Source organism: Lolium perenne, chromosome 1, assembly GCF_019359855.2.
Source record: "Lolium perenne isolate Kyuss_39 chromosome 1, Kyuss_2.0, whole genome shotgun sequence".
Taxonomy (NCBI): Eukaryota; Viridiplantae; Streptophyta; class Magnoliopsida; order Poales; family Poaceae; genus Lolium; species Lolium perenne.
This window is the reverse complement of record NC_067244.2, coordinates 61833301-61841330: the sequence shown is the minus strand read 5'-3', so window position 1 is coordinate 61841330 and position 8030 is coordinate 61833301. Positions and strand designations below refer to the sequence as shown.

General features: G+C 41.0%; 1 long non-coding RNA gene across 1 annotated transcript; it reads right to left on the bottom strand.

The window, feature by feature from the left end:
* Nucleotides 1-279: 279 nt before the first annotated feature.
* Nucleotides 280-1000, bottom strand: LOC139838626 (uncharacterized). The gene is made up of 2 exons (XR_011756221.1): nt 930-1000; nt 280-696 (listed from the first exon to the last, which is right to left on the bottom strand). It is a non-coding gene; the product is annotated as an uncharacterized lncRNA (long non-coding RNA).
* Between the last annotated feature and the right edge of the window lie 7030 nt (nt 1001-8030).

The following is an 8030-nucleotide window of genomic DNA, read 5'->3' as shown; positions in this document are numbered from 1 at the left end:
ATTGATTAGGAAGGTAGCGGTGTGTAGGGCTTCGGCCCAAAGGGAGGGAGGCATAGAGGCTTGAAAGAGAAGGGTGCGAATGACATTGTTGGTGGTACGAATGGCGCGTTCGGCTTTACCGTTTTGCTGTGATGTGTGAGGGCAGGAGAAGCGAAAGAGGGTGCCATGTTTGGTGAAGAAAGAGTGGACTTGTTTGTTGTCGAATTCGCGACCATTGTCACATTGGATAGCGAGGATAGGAAGGTTAAATTGGGTGCGAGCATAGGCGTGAAAGGCAGTGAAGGTAAGGAAAACATCAGATTTCTTACGAAGGGGAAACGTCCAAAAATAGTGAGTATAATCATCCACAATAATGAGGTAATAACCAAAACCAGAGGTGCTAGGAATAGGCGATGTCCACAAATCACAATGTAACAATTGAAAAGTTTTGACACTAATGGACTCCGAAGGATAAAAGGGCAGCCTGATGTGGCGGCCCAACTGACACGCATGACATAAGGACGACGATGCTTTGTTTGGTGGAATTTGTTGATGTTGGTGGAGACGCTGCATGGTGTGGTGGCCAGGATGTCCAAGGAGGCGGTGCCAAAGCTCGAAGGATGAAGTGGTGAGGAGAGCTTGAGCGTCTGGTGGTCGGAGGGAGTAGAGTGGGCCGGAGCTATTGCATCGAAGAATCACGGTCTTGGTGAGAAGATCCTTCACAGTGAAACCGAAAGGGTCAAATTCAATGGAGCAAAGATTATCGATAGTGAATTGACGAACAGAAATAAGGTTTTTGATAATATGAGGAACAACTAGAATGTTACGAAGATATATGTTTTTAGGATGAAGGGGCAGTGTGTAAGAACCTATGTGTGTAACAGGAAGAGATGCACCGTTGCCGACTATGATTTTATGTGAAGAAGATGGTCGAAGGGAAGAGAGTATACCATGATCGGATGCCATGTGAGACGAGGCGCCTGAATCCATAAACCACTCTTGGTTGCCGGGGAGGTGCATGTTACAAGTCTTTGTAAGAAGAGCTGGGTCGAGCTGCTGCTGCGAGACGTGTTGCTGGGGAGGAATCATCAGACCGTTGTTCCAGGTCGGCGTCATGGGAGGAAGCTGCTGTCCGGTGGCGGTGTAGGCTTGGTGAGCCTGGAGGAGGGACTCACGTTCCTTGAGCTCTTGTTCGAGCTTCTTGAGATCGTCGGCAGACATGGTGATGGTGGCGGCGGGAGAGAGGGAGGAGGGCTAGGGTTTTTGAGGTTTAGGGTTTTAGAGGGAAGAGAGGATCGGCTGGTGCTCTGATACCATGAAAGTTGGATTGAATCCGGGCTGCGTGATAGCAGTGCCTCGGCCCTCCTCATATATTTATAGACAATTACAAATACACAATACAAGTATAGAATACGTATTTAGCTAGGTGACTTGGAGTAAGCTCCAAGTTGATCAGCCGGTGCCTCCTTATCTAACAGTTCTACACTCCAACAAGCAAATAAATTTTGCCACTGTATATCTGGTTATCTTTTTTTTTGAGAGAGAGATCTTAAAAAACTTTGCAATAAAACGGTTGTGTTCATCAATTAATGCAGAGGCTAAGACTAGGCTCCCCATAAAAAAAACATTTTTAAGACATTTTTTTATGTGTGGACATATATCACATCTATCAAACAGAATGGGCATATTCACCGCTTTAAGCAGGAGCCAGTGGAGCTCCGTTTAACGGAATCTAAGATGGGCCAGGCCCATCTATTCTGTCGTTTCTTTTCTCTTTCTGTTTCCTTACGGGCCTTGCTGCGAAACGGGCTTGTAGGCCGGTCATCTCGGCTAGATTTGAATGGGTCGTCGGCCGGACCCAAATCTTAGCTGTAGTTGAACTAACCCATGCGTAGCAGCCGCTAGCTACAGAATGGTTCAAATGTACGATCGAACCGGTAGTCTGTTTTTTTTATTAATTGAAAACGAGGTTCTAAGACTTGATCAATTTTGAAAAAAATCTCATCATGTACATACGGATGTATCCTAGATGCGTGCAAAAAAATGTTAATACGAAACACCGCGTTATTTCAGCCCTAAATGCTCACTATAGCATACCTCGAGAGTCCACGCAAATTTTAGTAATTTTGCTCGCTATGAATATATTTGCGAAATAGCTTGCTACTCCGCGCTACACTAAGAGAGCTATTTTATTCTAGCCAATTGGCCCAAAGAACCAAGTTTTCCCTCTTAGAAATAAGAAGTTGCTTCATATTTATCGTGACAGTTTGCGAGATCTATTTGGTCTGTCATTCAACTAGCGTCTACCTTGTATCCTCCCACTAGTGTGACCAATGTCTTCGGTAATTGGCTTCATGGTATAGATTTAAGGTTCAAGTTGCTTCTTTCAGTGCCAGTTTGCGAGATCTATTTGGTCTGTCATCCAAGTAGCGTCTACCTTGTATCCTCCCACTAGTGTGGCCAATGTCTTGTTGGAGATATGCCCAAGAGGCAATAATAAAATGGTTATTATAATATCTTTGAGTTCATGATAATGTTTACATACCATGCTATAATTGTATTAACCGAAACATTGATACATGTGTGTTATGTGAACAACAAGGAGTCCTTAGTAAGCCTCTTGTATAAACTAGCTTGTTGATTAATAGATGATCATCGTTTCATGATCATGAATATTGGATGTTATTAATAACAAGGTTGTGTCATTATGTGAATGATACAATGGACACACCCAATTAAGCGTAGCATAAGATCACGTCATTAAGTTATTTGCTATAAGCTTTCGATACATAGTTACCTAGTCCTTATGACCATGAGATCATATAAATCATTTATACCGGAAAGGTACTTTGATTACATCAAACGCCACTGCGTAAATGGGTGGTTATAAAGGTGGGATTAAGTATCCGGAAAGTATGAGTTGAGGCATATGGATCAACAGTGGGATTTGTCCATCCCGATGACGGATAGATATACTCTGGGCCCTCTCGGTGGAATGTCGTCTAATGTCTTGCAAGCATATGAATAAGTTCATAAGAGACCACATACCACGGTACGAGTAAAGAGTACTTGTCAGGAGACGAGGTTGAACAAGGTATAGAGTGATACCGATGATCAAACCTCGGACAAGTAAAATATCGCGTGACAAAGGGAATTGGTATCGTATGTGAATGGTTCATTCGATCACTAAGTCATCGTTGAATATGTGGGAGCCATTATGGATCTCCAGATCCCGCTATTGGTTATTGGTCAGAGAGAAGTCTCAACCATGTCTACATAGTTCACGAACCGTAGGGTGACACACTTAAGGTTTGATGTTGAAATGGTAGAACTTGAATATGGAATGGATTTCGAAGTTTTGTTCGAAGTCCCGGATGAGATCCCGGACATCACGAGGAGTTCCGGAATGGTCCGGAGAATAAGATTCATATATAGGAAGTCATATTCCAAGTTTGGAAATGATCCGGTGCATTTATGGCAGGTTCTAGAAGGTTCTAGAAAAGTCCGGAAGAAATCACCATGGAAAGTGGAGTCCCGGAGGGACTCCACCTTGCATGGCCAGCCAACCCTAGAGGGGAGGAGTCCAAGGTGGACTCCCCAAGGGTGGCCGGCCAACCCCCCAAGGAAGGGGTGGGAATCCCACCTTGAGTGGGATTTCCCCCTTGAGTAGGTTTCCCACCTTTGGGAAGTTTTGGTGTTGGGGTCTTATTCGAAGACTTGGACTACAACTCTTGGGGCTTCCACCTATATAATGAGGGGCATAGGAGAGGGGGCTGACGACCACAAGCCCATAGCTTGGCCGCACCCCTAGGTGGCCGGCCACCCCCTCTCCCAAACCCTAGCCGCCCCCTCTCTCCTTCTCTTCTCCCGCACGCTTAGCGAAGCTCCGCCGGAGATCTCCACCGCCACCACCACCACGCCGTCGTGCTGCCAGATTCAAGGAGGAGCTACTACTTCCGCTGCCCGCTGGAACGGGGAGAAGGACATCGTCTTCATCAACACCGAACGTGTGACCGAGTACGGAGGTGCTGCCCGATCGTGGCACCGTGATCAAGATCTTCTACGCGCTTTTGCAAGCGGCAAGTGATCGTCTACCGCAGCAATAAGAGCCTACTCTTATAGGCTTTGGAAATCTTCAAGGGTTAGTCTTGATCATCCCCTCGTTGCTCCCATCTTCTAGATTGCATCTTGGCTTGGATTGCGTTCTCGCGGTAGGAAATTTTTTGTTTTCTATGCAACGTATCCCTACAGTGGTATCAGAGCCGTGTCTATGCATAGATGGTTGCACGAGTAGAACACAATGGTTTTGTGGGCGTTGATGCTCTTGTTGTCTTTAGTTTGAGTACTTTGCATCTTTGTGGCATAGTGGGATGAAGCGGCCCGGACTAACTTTACATGACCGCGTTCATGAGACTTGTTCCTCGTTCGACATGCAACTTGTATTGCATAAGAGGCTTTGCGGGTGTCTGTCTCTCCTACTATAGTGAAGATTCAATTTACTCTTCTATTGACAACATTAGTATCACCGTTGTGGTTCATGTTCGTAGGTAGATTAGATCTCTCTCGAAAACCCTAAACCACGTAAAATATGCAAACCAAATTAGAGACGTCTAACTTGTTTTTGCAGGTTTGGTGATGTGATATGGCCATAATGTGATGATGAATATGTATGAGATGATCATTATTGTATTGTGGCAACCGGCAGGAGCCTTATGGTTATCTTTAAATTTCATGTTGAGTAGTATTTCAAAGTAGTTGTAATAGTTGCTACATGAGGTGAACAACCATGAAGACGGCGCCACGAACCTTGACGCTACGCCGATGATGATGGAGATCATGCCCGTTGATGATGGAGATCATGTCCGTGCTTTGGAGATGAAGATCAAAGGCGCAAAGACAAAAGGGCCATATCATATCACATATGAACTGCATGTGATGTTAATCCTTTATGCATCTTATTTTGCTTAGAACGCGACGGTAGCATTATAAGATGATCCCTCACTTTAATATCAAGATAATAAAGTGTTCTCCCCTCGTATGCACCGTTGATATAGTTTGACGTTTTGAAGCATCTCGTGATGATCGGATGTGATAAACTCAACATACAACGGGTGTAAGCCATGTTGCACACGCGGAATACTTGGGTTTGCTTGACGAGCCTAGCATGTACAGACATGGCCTCGGGACAACGGAAACCGAAAGGTTGAACACGAGTCATGTGGATGATATGATCAACATGTTGATGTTCACCATTGAAGCTACATCATCTCACGTGATGATCGATTTTGGTGTAGTGGATTTGGATCGTGTACCACTTAACAACTATGAGGGATGTTGTATTAAGTGGGAGTTCATTAGTAATTAGATTAAAACATGAACAAATTATCATAAACATAGTCTGAGTAGTATTTTGAATTAATTTGTAGAATTGGCATCCGTTTACTACTATGCGTTAGTCTTGTAATTGAGATAGAAATACTGTTAAATCTGACAAATAACTTTACGAACTGGTGCCGTATTGTTAATGAATCAATAAATGATTAAGTTCTATTGCAAACTTTTTGTAAACCTCACATTGTTGATTCAAAGAGCTATGGTTTCAATTAGTACCTAAAGTTATCTTGTCTCCGTGAAACTTGAAGTTCAAATCTGTTTGAAAAGTAAGGAGCTGAAAATTTAGTTTTCAGAAATAATCAAGGTATGAGATATATGTGATATCTAAGACCTTATTGCAAGATGATAGAATATAATTTGGTGAGACTACATAAACTCATAAGTTTTATGGGAATGTACGAAGGTTGAAGACGCAAGGCGTCCCAATCCTCCAACCATTGGGGCACTAACGATATTCACATATCCATGAAGTAATCATCCTTAGTATGCACCGTTGGTAAGACTCGTCGTTTCGAAGCATCACGTGATGATCGGGTGTGATAGATTCTACGTGTGCATACAACGGATGCAAGTTAGATTTGCACATGCAAATACTAAGGTTAAAACTTTACGAGCCTAGCATGTACAGACATGGTCTCGAAAAGTCGTCATGATATGATGGATAAAATTATGAGTGAAATTATGAAATCTGAAACACTTGTCATATGATGATCAACTTCAAAGTAAGAACCTCAAGGTTATTGGTATTTGACCAACAAACCTAGAAGTTATTGATGTTGAATTGTTTTTCCGAATAATGAGGAAAGCTAAAAGAGAAACTGCAAAAGATATTTTGGCAAAAAGAAAAGAAAAGACTAGAAAGTCTAGCTCAGGTATATATAAATGATATACATGTTATGGTTGTATTCCTAGTTAAGTCACACTATGAAATTCTTGGGTATTAGTACTATATTGGTTGGTATGAAGTGTCATACAAAACAACGCAATACAAGAATACAATGGCCTAAGTGACTGACAAGGAATATGATAAGGATGCACGTCTGGAACAAAATAAAGTGTTATTATGTTCGTCGTTAGCATTTTATCTAGCCCTTAGAATTTATAATAAAGAACTTAATAATTGTTATTTTGCTCTGGTCAAATGAAAACAATGAGTTGTTCAAATTATGACATTACTCCATGTACGATGGATGAGTTATTATAAATCTTAATGGTGAAACACACATACATAACACTGACGATAAAATGCCATAAGGCAAATGATTTGAATTCCACTTATTTGTGGAACCGCCATTTAGGTCATGTTAGAAAGGAACGCATGAAGGAACTCCATGCAAATGGATTTTTGGAGTCATTTGATTTATGAATCATTTGGCGCTTGCAAATTTCTTCTAAAAGGAATGACTGAAATACCGTTCATAGGGCAAGATTTGAACGGGCAACTAACTTAGTGGAAACATACATGATGATGTATATGGTTCACCGGGCATAGTTGTGTGCGGGAGATTCTTCTACTTCATGAAAACTTCAAACAATGAATTGAATATATATATATGTGGATATATTCGATAAGGAAGAAGTTTGAAACATTTGAATAGATTCAAATAAATTCAGCATGAAGTGGAAATCATCGTAATAGAAAAGTCAAATATCTATGATTGGATCATGGTGGAAATATTTGAATTACGAGTTTTAGCGAACATCTAAAGAGAGTTATGAAGTTGTTCTACAACTCACGTTTCTTGGAGTATCATAGTGATGATGAAGTATCCAAAAGACGTATCCAAACCTTGTTGGATTAATGATGAGATAAAATGTTGATGCCATTATATTTTTGTGGATTATGCTTTAGAGACTACCGCTTTTACACTAAATAAGAGCATCATCATGATCCGTAGAAATGACACCATACGAGTTATGGCATGGGTATAAACCCTAATAGTCCTTTCTTTAAATTTTGGTTTAAAAAGTTTACAACCGAAATCGGATAAATGTCTTTGTTGGATATCCCAAAGAATTGATTGGGAATTCTTTCCACTATGAAGTAAAAGACAAAAGTGTTTGTTAATGTTACTTGCTTATTTCCAAGAAATTGTTTTCTAGCGAAGTATTTGAGTGGGAGGACAATAGAACTTGATAAGGTTTATGAACCTGAGCATAATGATCAGAGTAGCGCAGCATCGGAAATTGGTTCCAGAAGCGGCCACAACGATCATGGCTCCCATGACTACAAAGTGTTTTAGCCATGAAGATCGAAGTACATATTGAACCTTGTAGGTATGGTTTACTTTGTGATCAAAAAAATGATTTGTGGACAAAGGATTGATTTTGAACAATGATAAACCAACTACAAACAAAGAAGTTATGATGGGCCCTGACTCCGTTAAAATGGCTATACGCCATGAAATCCAAGATAGATGAATACTTTTTGAAAGTAAATGGATCTATAAAAATTGATAAAAGCTTGACTTGTTGAAAAGTTGTTTACGACAAAATTCAAAGAGTTGACTACGATAAGATTAGATCTTCCGTAGCAATGCTTATAGTCTATGTGGATTATTCTAGTAATCACTACATATTTCTTTTATGAGATATGCTAGTAGGATGGCAAAATACATTGCTTATAAGAAGTGTGTATTAAAGGTGTATACAAGATA